The sequence below is a fragment of the Narcine bancroftii genome, chromosome 1, assembly GCF_036971445.1.
Source record: "Narcine bancroftii isolate sNarBan1 chromosome 1, sNarBan1.hap1, whole genome shotgun sequence".
In the NCBI taxonomy this organism is placed as follows: Eukaryota; Metazoa; Chordata; class Chondrichthyes; order Torpediniformes; family Narcinidae; genus Narcine; species Narcine bancroftii.
The window spans coordinates 429,289,258-429,312,437 of NC_091469.1; the positions used below are offsets into that span (position 1 = coordinate 429,289,258).

At 37.7% G+C, this 23,180-nt stretch overlaps 2 long non-coding RNA genes across 2 annotated transcripts; both read left to right on the forward strand.

The window, feature by feature from the left end:
• Positions 1-149: 149 nt before the first annotated feature.
• LOC138753475 (uncharacterized) lies at positions 150-12,052 on the forward strand. Its single transcript, XR_011351191.1, has 3 exons — positions 150-214; positions 10,735-10,867; positions 11,796-12,052. It is a non-coding gene; the product is annotated as an uncharacterized lncRNA (long non-coding RNA).
• Positions 12,053-16,329: 4,277 nt separating this feature from the next.
• LOC138753478 (uncharacterized) lies at positions 16,330-22,941 on the forward strand. Its single transcript, XR_011351192.1, has 2 exons — positions 16,330-16,383; positions 22,682-22,941. It is a non-coding gene; the product is annotated as an uncharacterized lncRNA (long non-coding RNA).
• The last annotated feature ends 239 nt before the right edge of the window (positions 22,942-23,180 follow it).

The following is a 23,180-nucleotide window of genomic DNA, read 5'->3' on the forward strand; positions in this document are numbered from 1 at the left end:
AGCACATTGGGGAAACTCCCTGTTTGTGGCATCTCCTCATTTGCAGCCCCTCACCATCATTTGTGGCAGTGGCACATTTGAGGCCACATTGTGACAACATCTTGCATTGTGCCAGCTAGGGGTTTCCCTGTGATGCAACCACACAAGTGCTGACATCACCAGAGTAACTGGGTCTGCCATTTCCCCTTTCAAATTGCTGGAGGAGGATGACCAGGTAAGATTTACTGGGTTCCCTGATCACCTTTAAGGTGGGTCTGGGACCTGGTTGGCTTTTGACCAGATGGACCCAGTTGGATCCTTAGCCATGTACCTTGGTCATCAACCGAGCAAATTTCCTGGGGTTAACCCCATTTTACATGGCAATTTGAAGGGCTTTCTGTCTTTGACCATAGAACATAACTATTTATTGGGTCCAGTTGTGGTCGTCATGCCTGAGCTGCCACTGCAATAAACTTTGGAATTTTTGCCAAATCTTTTCTCTTTCACCTCATTTAAAATGCTTTTTACAACCCATATCTTTGGTCTTGGTTTGTTTCATCCATCCAACTATCTCCTTATCTGGTGGACTTTTTTTTAACATACTCTTCTGAATTGTCTATTAAAGGTGCTGTGGTGGTTTATGACATAATGGATGATAAGCAAATTATGAAGAGCTGAATTGAGAGATCATTGTTTTAGTGAAAGAGGACTAGAAAAAAATTGTCGTGTTTATTCATATAAAGACACAATATGCTGAAAAACAAGAACATTGTTTACCTTTGATGTTGTTCTCACCAGAAAAATGACAAGATATGCTGATTCTTCAAGCTTAAGTTGTGAATCAGGGAGTACAACTGGGACTAATTTAATTGCTGTATCTCATGTGGACAACGCTGTTCAATTAACTGCATAAAAAAAGCTGTAACAGAAAGTAACCAGTCAGAATTGTAGAATTGGTTGGATGAAGGCCTCCAGACAGCACCTGAAGAATTTTTGGCATTAACCATTTGCAATGGGATGGAGAATTTAGAAAGTAGAGAGATGAGTTTAGAACAGAAAGGGTATTCCTCTCTTTGCATCCATATTTTGCATCCACACCTACTTTGAAGGATATTTTGTTATCTCAGCAGCTGTTAAACTGATTTCACCTGGAAGGAAAGCAAATCCACTTTCCTCCAGATGAAATACTTCAGTTTACTACTGTGAATGAAATTCATCAAATGTATAATTCCATTTTATTAAATCATAACTGGCATGAGCTTTGTTAAGTTATGCAAGTTATGCCTTGGGTATTGGCAAAGTACCCACTGTAAAAATATAACAATCAGCTAGAGATTAACTACCACGAACTAAGAACAAAATCATATCGGGTTCAGAATCTGGGCATTCTGATTTACAAAGGTTTCCTTGAGGTTTTCTTGTAAGTTGTGCTGTCGGTTACATGAAAAGCAGTGCCGGTTTTTGTCTTGATCAACACTGCTTATTTCCATCTCTTGGTGCTGGAGGACTAACTCAGCTCTCACGTAAAGGTAAAGATTTCATTATTGTTATGTAATACTACACTTGGAATGTAATATACATGAAATTCTTTAACCTTGTCTACCGTAAGGAAGACAGAGAGTCACCACTTTGTCCAGTGCACCTCACAAAAATGAGGGCCCAGTCTCATTGTTATTATCTTAACATAAATATTGAACTGGACTTTAATTTTTCAATATTCTGTGATTGTTCATTCACAAAAATAAAACGGTCCATTAATTTGCTGAGATTATAATCGCCATCGATTCAATTATTTGTGAGCCTAACCATAATGCTTAGGATGGACTGGTCCTATATTAATAGTTATATTTATTTCCATAAATGAACAAGTCAAAGCCTGTAGAAGAATGCAGCCATGATATATGTATTTCAACACGCTACATGAATTTTAGTTTGATGCCTGTTTGACACAGTAGTTTTTTGTTCCATTCTAACTATGCTGCCTTGCACTAACTCATAAAATTAATTCCCATTTACTTGAATTGTCAGATATGTGGAATGTTCTGACCCTAACTTGAACTCATCAGCTGAAATGAAGTTGTTCAGTGAGCTGGAGAAGACAAAGCTTAGTTCCAATAAATTAATCAACCCCATCAGAATTTGCAGTAGACTTGAAATAGTCCATATTCTACTGACCCTGAACAGCTTTAGATTCACTCTGTAAATGAAATCCATCACCTTTGACTCAGATGATGCTAAGTGATGATCTTTTAAATTTAATTTTGTGTATATTCTAGTTTGTCCAATTTCACGCCATGTTCTGTAAAGTGAACTGTAGCTTTCAGTGGTGTTTACTGTTAAAATATCCTATATACCAACTTCTCGAATTGGGGTTATTTATTTAAACATTTATGTTTCCAAGGTGAAACATGATTTTGTTGTTAATGATTTTAAAAACATGCAGCAGGATAGATCCAGCCAAAAAGAAAACCAGAATGTTTCCATTGCGTCTTAGAATTCAAACGTGTTTTAATCATTATTTTATGGTTGAGGTGAGAGTATTTACTTGTTGCTTGCACAATTTGCATGATCAAAACCTTTCCAAAATGTAATTTTATTGAAGTCGATTGAAAATGAGAACACATTCAAAACATCAATGATGAATTTCCACTGATGATCACTGCAAGGAAGTGTCTGAACTTTCTCTCCCTCCCATCCACACCCAAATTCTTAGTGAGTATTGCCAGTGGGCAAAGCTCTGATTAAACAAATTAATAATATTATCTTTCCATCACATCTTTTTCCAGTGCAGACTGTAAAACAATTGTCAATTGCACAGAGATAGGTCAATAGTTTGGTTTAATGACAAACAGTCCGATAATATAGGGAGCATTAATAAAGCAGATGAAAAGAGCTTGGAGAATTAAAGTATTTAAAGGCATTTCCACACAAAAAAACAAGCAAAAGTAAACTCCATTTGCATGTTTTAGTTTTGTTTTTCATTGTTATTAAAATAGGGAATGATTTTGTCTCTGGCAACATTGACACTGGATTACATTTCCATTTAATTGATGATGTTTGAATAACAACCTCATGCCCACAAGATGGTGGGAACTCCCTTAGCTCAACTGTACAGCTGAGATAGAAATAATTGGTCATAGGACAAAGAAAATGAGGGCTCAGAGCAAAACAGCAGTGGGCAGAGTTTTGTGAAGTAAGAAGGAGCATTTACATCCCCCTATAGCAATGCAATTAATGGAATTCATGGCAAGTGGTGTGCAAAGATTTTGGACAGAATCGGAACTAAGTGCAGAAGAGTTTAAGTGCCTTTTGATCGCTAATATTTTTAGCATTTCACAGATGCTTGAGATGGCAAAAGTGTAAAGTTTTGTCCATTGTTATACTGGTTCCTGTTATGACTGTGTCTAATCTGAGGCTGAAACTGGTAAATGAAAAATGACTTTATTCATCCCTACAAGCAGGCATGATGTTGAAGAACCTGAAGTCAAAGTTGTTTGAGTTTTTATACCCTTGAGAAACAAAGACAGTAGCAGGTGATTCAATAAAATTTCAATGACACAATTTACTTCAATATTTTAGAAGCAACAAATGTTTCTATTAATATACATTTTTACCCAAGAAAATATCATAATTGACAAGGCACATCTGAATGTTCAAACGCACAGTTCTGAAAATATCGAAAATTAGTGTTGCTGTGTTTTGGGTACACAAACATTCCACTTATTTATAGACAGAGCAGGTACGCCAATGAGAAGTAAAGCACACACTGAAATGCTGGTGGGACTCAGCTGATCTTGCAGTGTGCATAAGATATGTTTCCAACATTTCAGCCCTGAGCCCTTCCTCAAGGTATAAGTAAAAAGCAGGAAGGTATCTGAATTAAAGACTGGGAGATAAAGAGGGAAGAATGGAAGGGGGAGGAGTCCAGACGAGCAGCACCTCAGCTCTGTCTGCTGCAATAGCGTGATCACCCAATGACCACCTATTTCAATTCCCCAACCCATTCCCTTGCTGATACTGACTCATGCACTGCCAGACTGAGACCACCTGCAAATTGAAGGACCAACACCTCATCTTCTGCCTGGGCACTATCTAACCAGATGGCATTAATATCGACTTCTCCACTTTCCATTAAACCATTCCCCCCCATCCCCCTGTCTTTCTCACTCTTCCCTTTTCCTTCTGCCTCCTTTCATTGAGCCAAAATCAATTCTCATCTTTCCTCTTATCATATCCAATTAAAAATTTTTGGTTGTTAGTCTGAAATCCTCCTCCTCCCATTCCACCATTTTTTTTATCCCCAATCTTTAATTCAGACACCTGCCTGCTTTTTGCTTATATCTTGAGGAAGGGCTCAGGCCTAAATCTTTGGTAATATAACTTTTCATCCTATTGATGCTGCGAGACTGGGTGAGTTCCTCCAGCATTTGTGTGTTTCACTTCAGGTACACATTGACCACATTTGTTGTGCTGTGTCATTAACAATGGTGTAAAATAATTCAGTTGAATGTACCTGATGCCTGGTTTGATGCAGGCTGATTAGAATGGCGACAATGCCTTATGTTTGGCTGATGCATATGACAATGTCTCATGATCATTATAAACCATATCTCTTGTGTGGCCTCCTGCAACAGGCCAGTGAATAGCATTTATTTGTTTACAAAGTTATCCTTTTAATTTCAAAACTGATTACTAGCAATTTACATTTGAACAGCTTTTTTAACGACTGGTTATCATTTGTATTAATGCCTGTTCCATAACTCCATAACACATAATTCCATAATACCTGAATAATGCCTAAAATTTAGTATCAATTAGTCTTTGGGATCAAATATAATATGCCTCTACTCCAGTTTTGGAGGGTTCTGAGGTGGCCAATGAGAGCAAGGTAGGAACAATGAGCTCCTCCATAGATTGGGCAGAATGAGGGCTGGTGCACCTTACCCAAAGGTTCTGTGCACTCCTGATAAATGACCTCAACGTTTTTGTAACTGTTCCAAAAGTTCTTTCTCCACTTTGAATGTTCATGATTCAGAGATTTCCAAGATTCAGTGGAGATGTTGCTTTCCTTCAAGGACACCTTGAGCATATCCTCCATCCATTAGATATAGCTTCCTGTGACAGATTTTGGAATAGAGCACCTGTTTCTGGAGACTTGGGTTAGGCATGCAACCAATGTGGCTTGCTCATGTGGTGTTCCTTGGGCCTTAATGATGGGTATATACATCAGGTAGAGGACAGTTCATTTATCCTTCCAGTGAATTTGGAGGATCTTTTTCATGAGATGGGAGAACTTCAACTGTACAAATTAACACTGGAATAGCCTTCAACACCATCAAAGAAATTCAACCACAGATGTACTTTCCCTCTCCTATCTGTCATTCTAGTGCCTGAGGTAAACAAGTTATTGTGGAGCAAAATGGACAGCTGATGCTTTAGGGTATAACCCTGTTCCATGATTGAAGTTTCTGTAGGATATGTCAAACCATTTGTAATCAAATAGCATTAGTAATTTCAGTACAGTCTTGCCTTTAGTAGAAATAATGTAGCAAATAGAAGCAAGGGAAAGTGCCTCAGTCATGTACTGTGTGGGATCCAGGATACTTCTCATATCTTGCAATGTTCAGGAAGAAGGGTTTGAGATTCATGGTGCAATATGAAAAATTGCATCACAATAGGATTATAATTGGTGTCTTCCTGGTAAGATGGACTATTGCTACAGGAGGAGCGTCAAATTAATTTTGCAGGATATTTGGCACAGAAAAGTAACAATGAAAAGGATAATGACTGTACAAAAGGATTAAAGGAGATAAATAGTTTCAGAACAAGAATTAGAATGCCTATGGACAGAACTAGAACTAAACGAAAGTGGTGAACATCTTGGATGGATTAAAATCACTGGACCAATGACCCAGTCCTGGACCAGCAGACCAGATAATTAAGTTTATATCCCATCAGAAAGATTGTAAAATTTAAATTCAGTTGATAATTTAGGAAGTTAAAAAGTTAAAAATAGCTCATTTATCATAAGAGCCCAAGATATATTATCTATGTATCAATAAATCCATAGTAAACCATATAAAACATATGAGGATAGTAAATGAGAGAACCTTATTAAACAAGATGAAAAACTGCAGATGAAAGTTGCTGTGTGGTATTATAATGTTGTAGCAAGTTGAGGAATGGGCTCTAAATATTCTTGGATTAAAGTTGTTCAGGAAGAGTAAGAAAGGAGAGAAAGTGGCAGCAATAATTTGGAGAAACTTGCAATGTTAGAGAAAGAGATTGTCCTGGAATATTGAGAAAAGAATCTATCTGATTATAATTAAGAAACACTAAGGGTGCAGTTCTGCAACTTGGAAGATTATATTAGCAAATTCACAACAAAGTTGCAAAGATATGAATGGAATAATGGGATTGGAGGATGTTAACAGTTCAAATTAAGACTGGAATAGTCTTCAATATCTTCAAAGAGATTCAACCAGCAGACGTATTTTACATGTCATCCACTTTTAGCATTTCACATGGACCACTCTCTTTGTGATTTACTGGCCCATTCTAACCGACCACATCCCACCCTGCACTTTTCCCAACCCAATGTTCAAGCTTGTTTATTGTCCTATTGCATCTGGTACAGTGAGAAAAGTTTGTTTTCATGATCATCCAGTAAGACAACTCTAACATGCACCCATTTTCAAAAAGTGAAAAGATCAATTGGTGTAACAAGAGCACCATGAGATCACCATGGTGACGTTCATTCAGGAGCCAGAAGGTTGCACAGAATTTTTTTTCAACTGTTGATGTGCAATCTCAACTTCTTGAACATTCACCTGAACGGGATGGGTCCTTCATTAGGTTGGCTACCTTTCTGAGGCAGCAGGAAGTCTGGATGGAGTTGATGGAAGGGAAGATTTGTGTGATGCTCTGACCTGCATTCACCTCCTTTTGCATCTTCTTCCAATCTTAGTCACACCAGCTGTCATCCCACACTGTAATGTATTTACCTAGGATGCTTTGAAGCAAGGCTGTGTTCTCGCACCAACCCTCTTTTCAATCTTCTTCAGCATGATGCTGAACCAAGCCATGAAAGACCCCAACAATGAAGACGCTGTTTACATCCGGTACCGCACGGATGGCAGTCTCTTCAATCTGAGGCGCCTGCAAGCTCACACCAAGACACAAGAGAAACTTGTCCGTGAACTACTCTTTGCAGATGATGCCGCTTTAGTTGCCCATTCAGAGCCAGCTCTTCAGCGCTTGACGTCCTGCTTTGCGGAAACTGCCAAAATGTTTGGCCTGGAAGTCAGCCTGAAGAAAACTGAGGTCCTCCATCAGCCAGCTCCCCACCATGACTACCAGCCCCCCCACATCTCCATCGGGCACACAAAACTCAAAACGGTCAACCAGTTTACCTATCTCGGCTGCATCATTTCATCAGATGCAAGGATCGACAATGAGATAGACAACAGACTCGCCAAGGCAAATAGCGCCTTTGGAAGACTACACAAAAGAGTCTGGAAAAACAACCAACTGAAAAACCTCACAAAGATAAGCGTATACAGAGCCGTTGTCATACCCACACTCCTGTTCGGCTCCGAATCATGGGTCCTCTACCGGCACCACCTACGGCTCCTAGAACGCTTCCACCAGCGTTGTCTCCGCTCCATCCTCAACATCCATTGGAGCGCTCACACCCCTAACGTCGAGGTACTCGAGATGGCAGAGGTCGACAGCATCGAGTCCACGCTGCTGAAGATCCAGCTGCGCTGGATGGGTCACGTCTCCAGAATGGAGGACCATCGCCTTCCCAAGATCGTATTATATGGCGAGCTCTCCACTGGCCACCGTGACAGAGGTGCACCAAAGAAAAGGTACAAGGACTGCCTAAAGAAATCTCTTGGTGCCTGCCACATTGACCACCGCCAGTGGGCTGATAACGCCTCAAACCGTGCATCTTGGCGCCTCACAGTTTGGCGGGCAGCAGCCTCCTTTGAAGAAGACCACAGAGCCCACCTCACTGACAAAAGGCAAAGGAGGAAAAACCCAACACCCAACCCCAACCAACCAATTTTCCCTTGCAACCGCTGCAATCGTGTCTGCCTGTCCCGCATCGGACTGGTCAGCCACAAACGAGCCTGCAGCTGACGTGGACTTTTTACCCCCTCCATAAATCTTCGTCCGCGAAGCCAAGCCAAAGAAAAGAAAGAATAAAGGTTGTTAAAATACATGGGGGAACATGTCAGATTTCACAGCCATCTGAGGAAAAAGAGGCATTGGGACTTTTACCAACTTGCTAATGATCCATCCAGCTCTAGTAAGTGGAAATATTTCATGCCAAGATGTCGACTGGTCAGTGGGCTCTACCACCTCTCATGAAGTTTATGATCAGCTGCTTTGTCTCACTGACATTGAGAGGGACACTGTTCAGAAGGCTACTGAACTCTCTAATAGTGTGTTGCATTCAGTTTTCACAACATATCAGGTGATCTTGTTGTGAATCACCAGCATGGAGTCACAAGGGCAACACTGAGCTTCCATTTGCTTGTCATTTTAATTCTCCATCAAATTCAAGTCTGAACTATCTGTGGCCTTCTGTTCCACTACATTAAGGGCCAGTGCAAGCTTGATGAACAGCACATCATCTTCCATCTGGGCATGTTGCATCCTTCTAGAATTGATATTGAATTCTACTACTTCAGGTAACACAATTTCTCAAAATCAGTTGCCCTTCTGCAACTTTGGCTTAGGTTGCTTGTTTATTCCTCCCTTGTTTCCTTTCTTTCTCTCTGGGAGTTGAGAAGATGCCCAACCTAACTGCTGGGCAAGTCCCCCTGCGCAGCATTTTTCAACTGCCGCATACTTCTGCCCTGTTTCTCTTGTCTATATTCTCACCCTCAACCTGCTGCCATTCATGCAATAATTATCTATTCATGTGATTACTATCATTTCACGAGATAACTATCCCTGCAGTCACTCTGTCTTAGATTTCCAGCAGCATCAGTTGTTTGGAATTTCACAAGCTAAACTTTCATTTGGATCAATGATTCATTATTAACAATTAAAATAATGGCCTAAATTTTTTTTCTGAGAAATACCAGGGATCACACATTAAACTCTCAGAAAGCTTTGAACTCTTTCTCGAACATGCACAAACATGGAATCTCAAAAATTCTTAATAACCACTCAATAATTTCCTGACTGTGTACCGGTCTCCTGAAGCAAAGTTCCAGCTTCCTACCATTTCCCAGCTATTACACTGAGAAATCAGCAAGCTGAACCTAGACAGAGTTAGAGAAGGCAGCATTTCAGCAGGTCATCTCATTATAATAGACACTACAAGAGAGACAGGCACATATCAGGGCATATGATTTTCATTTTTGTGTGTTATCTTTCAGCATTTTCTTGTTCTAATTTATTTTATACAGTTTTTGGGGCGGCACGGTTAGTGTAGCGGTAAGTGCTACGCTGTCAGAGCATCAGCGACCCAGTTTCAAATCTGGTGCTATCTGTAAGGAGTTTGTTCATTTTCCCTGTGTCCGCATAGGTTTCTTCCGGGTGCTCCAGTTTCCTCCAACCCTTCAAAAAGGTATGGCAGTTAGAGGTGTAATTAGGCAGTACAGGCTCGTGGGCCGGAAGGGCTTGCTACCATGCTGTATATCTAAAGCAAATAAAATTATTAATAATTTTTCATTGTGTTTTATGTTTTGAAACCTATATAAAAAAATAACAATTGCAAATACTGAACTTCTTTTACACCTTTCACTGCCAAACCTGGTCTTGGTTCATAAATTCAAAGCATTTGTGTGAGTGTTGCTTTATTACTTTTTTTCAAAGACTCAAAATAATTCTTCACATTATTCCAAGCAATATGGACTAAATTTGGTCTCTATACATTGATATAAAGAACCTCCAAATCTTTGTTATAATTTTCTTCAGGCTTGGTTTGAATGTATGTATATTTTCCTTCAGTGATAGGGCCCGAACTCAAATGCTGTTGCTAGTTGATGACTGTGGCTTTAAATACATATCACAATATTTGTTTTTGGTGAATGCATGTAGTAAAATGCAATATATATTTTTAAATTCTCAATGAATTCAATGAAGACCAGTTGGGTTTTCATGACAGTATACCTTCCAAACATTTTATATAAATGAAAGCCAATGGATGTTTTAGGCTCATTTTCCTGTGACAGCAGTTTTCTCTGAATTGTTCCATAAATGTCATTCAATTTGAAGTTTTCCATTTCCCTGGGCACTGTTGAAACGTTTTGCTTCTGTTACTCTTGAAATAAAAAATGGTGTGTTTTATAAATTTTTTAATGCTGCATTCTTTTTGTGGCTGATGCTTACAGGCAAGTGACATCAGTATCTGAGCGTATGTATCTGCAGACAGAAGGCTGACTGCCCCTATTTGTAAACAAGTGTAAAAACACAGATACATTAGTGTCACTTCCCAACAAACTCAATGTTGAGAAATGCCAAAGTGTATGTTCGGCAAAACAGTTTGACACAGCAACAGGAAATTAATTATTTATTGCGGCATTTTTTCAAAAAAATGATTTCTGCATTTGCTGCTTTTAAGAAGACAGGAATATGCAGCTCAAGTCAATCTGCTATGAAAAATAACTTGCTAAATGCCAAGAGTTTTGAACCAGAAGTTTTGAATGAAAACACTCAACTGCCAAATAAATATCAAGATTTTAACTTGATTTGTTCTCATTTTTTATTTAATTCCTGTGAATGGTCTCTCTGTAGAAAGCAAGTGAATGTTATGTCAAGCTACTCCCTCATCACTGCTGCTTGGAATGACACCTGACAAAATAGACTCATAAAGCCAAATATGGTCCTTTAACCTTCATCAGCCTGTCACATTACTGTGGGGTCTGAGGTCAGTGACATTGATGGTGCACCAGCAAAATGGATATTTATTGATGAGTTTATCTCTGATCATAGTTCATGCCCCCTTTTCTGTGCTTATGTTAACATCATTTGCCTGATGTCAGGGACTGTGCACTGATCACTGCTGGGAGACAGGTTGATGGTCCCTGGTCTCTACTGATGATGACTGCTTTGATCAACTCAATTCAATCACTATCACAGCTCATTTCCACCCACTCCAACCATTACCTCTGCCCTTCCTTCATGTTAAGGTTTATAAGTCCTTACGTCGATATTCAGCATTCCCATTATCATTTTATTATAAAGAAGGGTGCCAAAACCATAATATGAGGCAATAATTTTGTAGTATTCTAATGTCGAGGCTTGGTTAAGATACATGTTGAATTCTTTCCTACATTCTATATCATCAAGTGATTTCCATGGTATTTACTCAATTGCTCCATATTGAATATTTTTGGATTAAAGCTGAAATTTGAGCCATATTTTCACATTGATATTGCATTTCTGCATTCTCCCGAGAATGATTTATTTTAATAAAATATACCAGTAATGCAGCCTTATATGGACACTAGTGACATGCTGATAGTTTACTGCCAAAATTCATCCAAACTGAAACAATATTCATCCTTGTACCTCATGTTGGTTACTGATCCAAGCAATCAGCAGGTAAAATTGTTTCAGTATCAACAACATGGCATTCATTATCGGAGATCTGGGAATACCAGCACTTCACTTCATTGCAATTACATTTCTGGAACATACCAGCAGTAAGTTAATCAGCATGTACAACATGAAAGTTGCACTGCAGAAGGAACAGTCCCATTAAAGAATGAGCAACTAAGTTCTTAATGCAGGCTGATAGAATTGAGTGAATTTGATTGAAGAGGAATTTTTAAATATCTCATTTTATCTCTCAGGTCCATCTGAAAATAATAGAAAAACAAATGCTTTGTCCAACACCTGTCAAAGATCAGAAAATAGCCAGAAATCTGCTATAAAACCAAAGTACAAAGCACCAGCAACGGTTTCATTTATATTATGTCAATATTCTTCTGAAAAAAAAAATTGCAATGCCATTTAATATGCTTTTTGCTTTACCTTAATCATTATGGAGGAATGATCTGGTGTTTTGAATTGGTCAGGATGATTAAAATTTCTTTGCCTTTCTCAATAATGTTTCCTGTATGAAATTGGTAACCAGAATAACTTTGGCAAAAAATAATGCAATTGGTTGTTGATGGATCAGTTTTCAGGCGGTGATAAAACTTTGTCGAATAGGATTCAGGTCACATGCAGAACTGGGGTGAATTAAACAGCAAATCACCTGAATTGATTAGCCATGTTTATCCTGCATGGATCTTGCTGCGACCACATAATTTGGATCAGATAACACCAAGCAGATCAGGTCGTCATCTCTGAAAACCAAACCGGTTCACATTTGAGGTCTGGATCTCCAGACGCTGAAGCCTGAGCTGTTTCTCTTTCCAAAGATGCAGTCTGATCGGCTCTGTGTTTTCAGCACCTTCTGTTTATATTTCAGATCTCCAGCATCTGCATTTTTATTTTAGATTTTCATTCGATTGATGCATCTGAGAAGAGAAGGCTGGACCTTATATTAAATAGAATCGGTGTTACTGACAGGAAATTAACCAACTGCCCAAAGACAAGCAAAATGAATGCTTAAGTAAACTGCTGGAAATCTCCAAACAGATCAACTGTATTGTTCACATGGAAGTCAAAACCAAAACAGAAAATTCTGAAATTTCTTCTGAAGGTTTTATCTGCAAAGTTAACTTGTCACTTCTCTCCTCAAATAATCTGACAGGCTTCTTTAGTGTTCCCATTTTTTTTTCTGCATGGGTTTCAAATTTCCCATTATATACAGTCTTTCATGTTTCATTTCAAAATGTTCAAGGTTTAATTGTTTAAATAAATCTCTGCAAGCATTAACAATGAGCTAAAATTTAATGTAAAGTCATTTTTAAATAATTTATTGAAATAAATATGCAGCCAATTTTTAAAATTTGAAGTTTACTCATTTGAGAAAATTCAGTGATCTTCTAGTCCCAGAAGGGAATCATTATTAAGCACGGAATGGGTTGGAGAATCACCAGTACTGCTTATCATTGCTGGAGCTTGCTCTCCAATCTGAGCTGCTTTGAAGTGCACCTTGGGAACAACAAGAGCACTGAATTATTCTCGTGTTTGAGATTTCAAAACTCATGTTGAAAATGTACTGTACATATGAGCAAATGCCTTGGTTCCAAAGTCATGTTTTTTAGAAATCAGTCTTTCAACAATCAGGAAATATCAATGCCACTAAATCAAGACATTCACATTTGCTGCTGTGCTCAGTTTCCTACGGCTTTCCACTCCCATGAGTTGGATTAAAGGGCTTGGCTTTTACTTGCCTGTTTACATGGCTGTTAAGCCACTTGAAAGGCATGAAATGAGCATTGCTGCTGTCGCGTTGTGATTGACCAGATTTCAGTCAGTAAAGATGATAAAATCCCAGACAACACTTATTTCATGCTAGTTTCACAGAAGTAGCCTAATATATGTTCCTATTAAAATGGCTTTTTAAAGATGAAAATGTTATTTTTTTCTAAAGTTTTTGTTAAATTTTGCATACTCTCAAAAATAATTCAGACTGTTAGGGAAACTTTCAAAAATAATGGTTAGGGAGACAAAAATTTCCCTGCCAATTTTATGATGTTTCTCCTCAGTTCTCCCTTTCCCTCCAAACAAAACCGGACTCACAATGTCAAATTAATCAATTAAAATAGGGAAAGGAATGAATGAATCATCCCACTTATAAAGGCCCTAAAATCCAAATGACCAGCTGATTACAAAAAAAGAAAAATAAAACTTCAAGAATTTTTGTTTTTAAAGACTTGTAACAGATTTGGAATGCCTGTAGTTTATTCAACAGCCCCTTCCCCCTGCAATTATTTAGAAGTCCCTACAGGTTTGTTCAAAGTCTATTTCCTGCCAAGTTTCTTTGGTTGTACTCTGCAATTGCCATTCAGAAAAAGCTAAAGAATCTATAACCAGAAAACAGTGATACTGTTAAATCATTTTCCATCTGATTTAAACATAAGATTCCTGAAACTACTCTACTATAAACTTGTTCAGGAGGAAAGTGTTTTTATATAGATGGAGGGCAGAAGGTACCTGGAATAGGCTGCCAGGTGGATTGGATGTGATAGCATGTGAGGCTTTTAGTTGAACACCCAGAAAGTGGAGGGGTCGGGATCATGTGCAAGCAGCAAAGTGTTAGTTTAATTTGGGCATCATGTTCTGAGCAGACATTGTGGATTGAGGGCCTCTTCCTGTGCTGTCTTATGTTCTAATGGCCCCAGATGATCAGATATTAAACAGAAAACAGCTGCGTGTTGTTTCCCAGGCACCACCAACCTAATGAACCACTTTTATCAAAATTTATTATCCAAGTTATAAACATCAAACAAATTTGCGTCTGATCACCGCTCATCTCCATAAATGATTGCCCCTTCAAATTACTTCTCAGCCTTTTTTTCTGCCATGTGATATGTATAGCTGTTTAAATAGGAAAGAAGTAAACTGGAAAATGGTATTTTGATTGAAAATGATAGCCTCTAGGTTGCACCATGGAGGGTAGGATCAAGTACATTAGTTCAAATTTCAACTGTATGCAGTCCTCTCTACTCTTTTTCACACATTTTGTGAAAAGTAAATTTGTCCCTTCAGTGGAAATTATATAAAACATAACTATGGAATAAATGGTGGTGGAGAAGCAGCCAGTAACTGGTTGTTAATGATTAATATTCTGGTCCCTGAACGCACAAATCACTTTCCGCTTGCCATTTCAATCAACTCACCTCTTCAATCTAGTGATTTCACTACCAGCCAAGTGCTGAGATAAAGCGACTTTCTTGAATAAGACAATGGTAATAACATATTTGTTTCTTAATTTTTCTTAATTTTCATAATTTGATTTTTGGCATAAAGGGCTCAGGCCTGAAATGTTGACTGTCTATTGCTTTCCATGGATGCTATATGACTTGCTGAGTTCTTCCAGATGTTTGTGCACTGCACTTGTTCCCTAGCACCTGCAGATTTCTTGTTTACTGCCTTGAAAATCAGCATTCCTATATTCTAATAAACACCAAGAGTCTAGAAACAGATTTGATTTAGTCTAGGATGATTTGGTTTTAAAAGTTACTGAATAAAGGTCTTGGAAGCTTTACGGAGGCCACCCAGTTTGAGTCTTGCCTACAAAATGACCAGGAATGTCATGACCACAGCTCATGTGGATGGACATTTCTTCAAAGGCAATGCAAGGAGAATCCATGAGTCTGTAGCAGCCACAACTCCAGTCTTCCCATCAGTTCATCATTAATTCTAGGCATCAAATTTCAAAGGCCTACACTTCAACACTGAATTTGGGTTTGGGTATATCACACACACACACACACACACACACACACACACACACACACACACACACACACACACACACACACACACACACACACACACACACACACACACACACACACACACACACACACACACACACCACCTGTGGACAGTCGGGGATAAATTTAGTGTTAAGGATAGTTTAAAAGTTAAGACTATAGTTTAAGAGTTAGAAAAAAATGAGTGTTTTAAAATTAAACACTGTCAGGCTCTTTGCCAATTGCTGCTTGTTACATGCGATTTGTAACAAGAATTTCATCCCTGAAGATCATTAAAGAATGAAATGGGTTTTTATTCACTTGTTTCATGATCGTTGAAATGGAGTCTAGTTTTTAAATAAATTGATTCACATTTCCAAACTGTTTCTATGGGATTTTAATTCTTGTCTATCGATTGTTAAAACAGGTATCTGGTTTGAGGAAGCTACCCAGAAAATTTCTTGCTTTTTGGGATTGAAACCTGGCAGGGACATGTTTTAGCCTATCCAGTTCTTGCTATCACATCTACCTTCATCACCAAGAAAGAACAGAAACACAAGGCTCAAAGCCCTCAATGAATAATGTAGCCTGTATTATATCGTTAAGTTCAGCCACAAAATTTCCCATAGGTGCCATAGTGTGACTTGACATTATTGGGTCTGCCTTAAAGGGTAAATCAGAGAAAGACTTGTGGAATCCTACCTGTAAATAGTAATCAGGCACTCTATGCAATGTAGTCATTTCTAGCATTTTGGAATCAATCCCCATCCTCAGTGCTCAACGATTTCTTCAGGTGATAGTCACAGTCAAATTTCCTGCATAGAATATGGGATTTATTGGTTTTAGTCTCCTTAATATTTTAAGGCTATACATGACCTCAAGATAATGTCATCTGTTAAATTTGTATTTCATTCTGATAGTTTCTCTTTCATACATTTATTTGAAAATGTTAATTTAATATTCTACCTAATAATAGACAATTGCATCAATTTGATTTGTTCCTATCTTTTCAAGGAGAGACAATATATTATGAACACTTCAGTCTCAGTAATAAGTCAGCCATGATGTAAGTGAATGAGATGTATGTTTGAGTTGTGGAAGGGGCACCAGCAGGCACATTACCATCAAGGAATAGGACAGTCATTGTATGAAATGGCACTATGGCTGATGTGAAATTGAACGCATGTTTAATGGGACTGAAGATGGAACAACATGCATATTGGTCTTTCAGACTCATTTGTTCAGGCTCAACACATTATTGGCATCAGTTGTTCCCCTTTAGGGTGCAACCTATCTTAGGGAGAATGGCCAGCTCAGAGGCTACCAAGATGGTATGTACCATGTGGGGTGGGGAATGGGTGTGCCAGCCAGTGAGGAAGTGAGGCATAAGAAATAAACATGGAGCAAAGGGGAATCACTCACCTTCTTTCAGGCCCACAATAAGGTGAAAAAAGGAAGTGACTTTTAGTGATCAATATCCAATATGTCCATTCACTGCCAGCATTTGAGAATGCTGTTTTGTAATACATTTATAGAATACGTTTCAGTGGAATGTAAACAATTAATTCCAATCCTAAAGTGCCCTGAAGTAGGTTGTGCTAGACACCATTTTATCCACTGTTGTTCTACTGTTGATTAGGAAGTTCCAGGATAGAAATGATAAAGAAACAAAAATATGTTTCCAAGTCAGGATAGTGTGTGGCTTGGAGAATAAAAAACAGCTCTTGGTGGTATTTCCAGGTACCTGCTGCCCTTGCCATTTTATTTGGTAGAAATCTCAGTGATGGGCTGTGGAATGTAGTCAAAGAGATTGGATATCCAAGTATTTGGCTAAACAGGGAATGATTAGAGAAAGCCAATGTGGCTTTATGTGTGGGAGGTCATGATTAACAAATCTTGTAGTTTTTCAAGGAGGTTACCAGGAAAGATGATGGACTTTAGTAAGGCCTTTGATATAGTACCATGTGGGATGTAATCCAGGAAGGTTCAGTTGTCTGGTGCTCATGGTGAGTTAGTAATTTGAATTCAACATTGACTTGACCTGAGAAGTCAAAGAGTGATGGTAGATGTTTGCTTCTCTGACTGGAGGCCTGTAAATAGTGGTGTGCCTCAGGGATTAGTGCTAGGACCATTGTTGTTTGTCATCTATGTCAGTAATCTGGATGATAATGTGGTAAATTGGAACAATGAGTTTTTAAATGACAAAGTATAGTATACAGTGAGGAAGGTTTTCGAAACTTGCTTAGGGATCTGGACCAGATGGAAAAAATGGCTGCAAAATGGCAGATGGAATTTAATGCAGGCAAGTATAAGGTGTTGCATTTTGGAAGGACAAACCAAAGTTGGACATACACAGTAAATGGAAGGGAACTGATGAGTGCGGTAGAATAGAGGAATCTGTAAAAACAGATACATAATTCCCACAAAGGTAGATAGATAGGGTCGTAAAGAGAGTTTTTTCCACATTCGTCTTCATATATCAAAGTAATGAATATAGGAATTGATATGTTATGTAAAGTTGCAGAAGAAATTAGTTACCAGTAGGTCAAATTTGGAGTATTTTGTCAATTTTTGGTTGCCTAACTACAGGAAAGTTATTAATAAGATTAAAAAAGTGCAGAGATTTACTAAGATATTGCTGGGACTTGAGGACTGAGTTAAAGCTAAAGGTAAATTTCCCATAGAAGAATGAGGGGAGATTGATAGAAGTATACAAAATTATGAGAACAAATGCAAGTAGACTCTTTTTGCTCTGAGGGTAGGTGAGATACAAACCAGAGGACATGGGTTAAGGGTGAAAGGGGAAAGTTTAAGATGGGAGTATGGAATGAGTTGCCAGCTGAAGTGGTGAACTTAGGCTCAATTTTTAACATTTAAGAAAAATTTGAATAGTGTTATGAGCCCAGCGGACCCCAAAATCCAGCAACAATAGATATTCACAAAGACAAATGGTTACTTGAACAGAAGTTGCTTTTAAAAATCTTTAAACATGAAAACAGAATACATTTTAATTATCACAATTGACTTAACTAACCTAACTTAACCCCCTTCTAATTCTAAGTGCACGTGTATGTAATGTGTGTTTAAGTTCAGAAAAGTTCTTTGATTCACAGTCCAATCTCACTTCTCATTCCTCCAAGTTAATTGATTGCAGGCAATCTTATTCTGTGTACAGAATTTAACATGTATAAAGTTCACCAGGCTTTGGTGTTTGAAAGGTAAATGGTTACTGCTCAGGAAGGTTCTTCTCAGTTTAGAGAGAGATTTGTTGTACACTGGACACCCACAACTGATATCTTTTTAATCAGCCACTTCAGTGTCTTGCCGAAGAAACTTACCCCCTCAGGGTTCTCCAGATGATAACCTTTTTCTTTCAAGTCTCCACAGAGTTCCTTTTTATTTCCCTTATTCCAAGTGAAACATTGGACAGCCAGTCCTTTCCTCTTGCATGAACCACAAGGGCTTTGACCAGGTGAATTAAGCACTCACAAGCCATCTTCCAAATGGGGATTTCCACAAGCTTGCCAGCTTGTCCTGTTCCAGTCCTAGCTGCTGCAGCTGCTGACTGTAGCATTGCAAAACTGATCTCTCTCTCTCTCTTTCTCTCTCTTACACACACACACACACACACACACACACACACACACACACACACACACACACACACACACACAGAGAAAAACCTGATTGATTCTCTCTGCTTGCAAAACCACATGACCCTCCTAGAACAGCAAGTTCCACTGCAGACAGTCTATGCCTCCAACATATTCTTTCATCTGTTGCCCTTTTGTAAACAGCAATCCATTAGTGAAGACTATTGGGCACTCTCCAAAGCTTTTGCAAATGCTCTGGGGCTGACATGTCTAGCAAGAGCAGAGCTCCAGTATTTTAAATAAGATCTGTTTTAATGTTTTTGTATGTGACCTACACTAAAAATCCTGCCCAAATTTATCTCCCAAAAACATATCTATATACTCTGTCACAACAGTTACAAGGATGGGCGGGATATGGAAAGATAGCGACTGGGTGCAGATCAAAGTGACTAGATAGAATAATAGGACAGACTAGCAAAACCGAAAGGCCAGTTTCTGTGCTGTAATATTCTATGGGTTCTCTGGTTCTATGGATGGTATGCTCTGACACCATAATACACAGGTGGTAAGGACATTAATATGGATTTCAGTCAGTGGGTTCCTTTCTCCTGTAATGCTGAGCCTTTTATGTGTTGTTTGAGTTGTACCCTTCCAAGCAAGTGGAGAATATTTCATCATTAACTAACTTGTATGTACTAATGATTGAGAACTTTTAGCCATGCTATTTATCTGGCAGACCAGTTAAAGTTTTGATCAGTGGTGACCTCTGGGATGTGAAAGATGAGGAAGTGAGCAACGTGATGTCTTTGAATGACAAGGGTTAGTGATTAGACTTAATCTTGTTGCAGAAAATATTTTCCCTGGGCTTCTGTGGCATGAATGTTACTTTACATACAACAGCCCCAACTGCACGCTGTTTGGACTTTACTGCATGTAAGCCTGGGCAACTTCATTTTCTAAGGAGTTGTGAATGGACCAAATATAATATAATCCTCAGAGCACATCCCCACCACATGCAATAATGAAAGGAAGGTCACTAGAGATAAGTGGACCTGAGGATCTTCTGCACCATCTTCTTTTGTGCAAGATGCTACTCCAAACTTTGGAACTTTTTTTCTTCATGCTAATTAGCTGCAGTTTTACAAGGGCTCATTGAGATATATTAACTATATGTCATTTGTGAATTGAAGCTCAATCCAATGTCCCTTCAGTGACAGGTTCCTCGATTATGCTGCAGCTAGAATTCTTCCCTTCAAGTAGTTCCCAGAGAGGTTTGCTTCCCTCCATTCAGCTTTGTTTCCATGGTTGAAGCTCATACTGGTTCATCATCACTTTTCCCAACTCAAGTGCAGCACAACATTAGCAAACCATGTGTGATGTTCCAACTAACGTCATTGTTGCTCATTGCACTCTGCAGAGCATATTCAAAAGTGCCAATTATGTATTGCAAATGCTTTTATACTTCAGTTGCATTACATTGGACTGAAAATTCATGATTTCATTTATAGGTCAGTGATTTTTACTGTGTATCCAATTTTGATGATGCCTTGCTTTTGTTTGGATGTACTTTAAATGATTTCCCCACTATAAAAATGTTTCAGTCCACTTTTCATTTTTTAAAAATTATAACATAGAGGTCTTAACTTCTGAACTGTGATTTTTTTTTTGAAAAAATTATTTAGAATATATATAAAATGTAGCCATTACCATTTTAATCATTAGCCATATATTTTTTTTAAAAATCTTCATGACTACTGAATATTTGCCATCAAAGAGACTTCATTTACTGTATTGAACAAAATGATTTACAAATCAAGCTTTTTAGAATAACTGCTTTCTTCTTCCTTTAAGCACATCATTTTTATTTTTAAAAAATACTAGTGATCTTTTCTCCTAAAAAAAATTAAAAGTTTAAAATACCATTTCGAGACAAACAACTACAGATATTTTCCTTTTTTAAAAAAATTTGTAGTTGTATTTTTACATGTCTTATATCTGCCATGGTTCTGTGACAAATGTATCTCCAATGGTAGCTCAGTCCTAGGAGCAGCTTATTAAATTTTAATAATGTATATCATCTATCACATCTCTGCTGAATTATTTCTAACCCTTACCGTGGTGCTCATAATTACAAATAAACAAAAAAAAAAGTTAAATGCATTTTCAAAATATGTGCATTATCTCAGAACTGAACTGGTCAGTGTAAGGAATCTAGCAGTAAAATTCTCACACATCTTATTTCATACACAAAAAAAACTGTTAACTGCAAGAAGAAACTCAAAGAAACAGTAAAGCAGCTTCCCTATGGACTCAAATCATTCGAGCTTTCTGCATTAGGTTATTCATAATGATTTGCAGTACACAGCAATCAGGAAAGTGGATGTAAAAGCTATAAACAAGAAATAACACAACAAAAACATAATCTATTCTCTAAATTTAGGTTTAAAATTCTTAGTATCATAGCAAAATAACATTTATAATAAAATACAAAATGTGATTGGGAATTAAAAGGAGAATCTAATACCTCAATTTATTTTTAAATGATGTATTAGAGTTAACGAAGGATAGAACCTGTTTGTTTAAAAGATACAGGAGTGAAACACGTGTAAACTCGTATAAAGATTAGCATGCCAAAGCTGTTTGTTCTAGTAAAGAAGTGATCGCAGAGAAAACTGAAGTGACTATCATCCATAGGGCTGCATACATGAATTAATCATGCCAGAAAATAAATTTGCCCTGCCATCAGTGCCTGCTGACTTACAATAACCTCAACTAAAGAAATCTTTACATTATTTTTTGGACGATCTAAATTAAAATTAGAGTAAGAAAATTAAGTTCAAATTGAGAATCTTCTATACTGTCATGCAATTTTTCACAATTACACATATAATGACCAGTAATTTTCTTTCTTTTTCCATACATACACCTTGATTCTGTGCAAATTTATTTTTAGCTGAGAGGAAAGGGACTTCTCGCGACTTCTTCATCACTAAAATATACAGTATTACAGCTTTCAGGGGCTAGTATTGCTTGGAATATAATGAGGAGGGCCAATTGCCTAGAGGAATAATGTTCTACCACTGGAATGAATTCCAGTCAGTGTGGCTGAGATGCATTCAAATTGATCACAACAGTCAAATAAGAACTTCTGGGTGGCAACCTGAATCTTCTTTGCTGCATGTGGCTTGGGTTTATGTTTATTTCTTACTTTGTTGTTGTAGAATCTATCCTATTATCAGCCACCAAAAAAAAAGATTCCCATCATTTATTGCATCAGTGGGAAAGAGCATACATAATGGTATGTTTGTCACCAAAATAGGAAACAATGTCACCAATGGAGAAAAACAAATGTTCTGAATATCAATCACCTCAGAGACTCATGGTATAATGAGAAAAAAAAATAGCAAACAGGCAAGGCCTTTTAAACTGAAGAAAATATGTCCATTATGAAATATTGCACCAAGCATCTACAAAGCCAAATCTATTGTTTCAATCTCTACCTCTGGAAATTGTTGAGAAAAAATTATTAAAGATTTAGCCATCACTTCATTTTAAAACACAACTGGGTTTAAAATAGACACTTATCAAAATAGCAGTGTATATGAATTTGTATAATAATATTAATTCAGCTTTATGGATTTGGGAGCATTATTACAACTATCAGCAATCTTTGAGATCAAGTTCAATGATGGTGTACATCCATAGGGCTGTTTGAAATGTTTTAAGGATTAGCCATTTTGCAGTTTACATAATGTTGCACATTATTTACAGACTGAGGAAGTTCTCCACGGAGCCACTTCAGGAACTGAATCAGAATATCCATGCAACGCCAAACGCACATGCCTGAGCATCAACTGATTTTGAACTTTGAAGAGGTGACTCGGACTGAGAGGGCACATAATGTGCATTATTCTGTGATGAAAAAGATGTCACTCAAGTCTATATTATCCATTCATTACTAATTAACATTGAAGACAATAATCTTTGCTCATTGAAAGAAATAACATTAAAATTATCCTCCATTTTTTAAATTCTTTCCATGTTATGTGATCAAAATAACTATATTCCATATACTTTCAACTGCCTGTGAAACATCCATTGGCATTTATTTTCTGATATTCATATTCCAAATTTGTGTTTGATTTCATGCATGCTATTTTATGTATATGAACCATTTAAATCAATAACATTACATGATGTTGCTTTCTATCTCTGTTTTCCATATTATACAAATAGTGAAACTGGATGGGAGAGGGCAGGAAATAAAGCT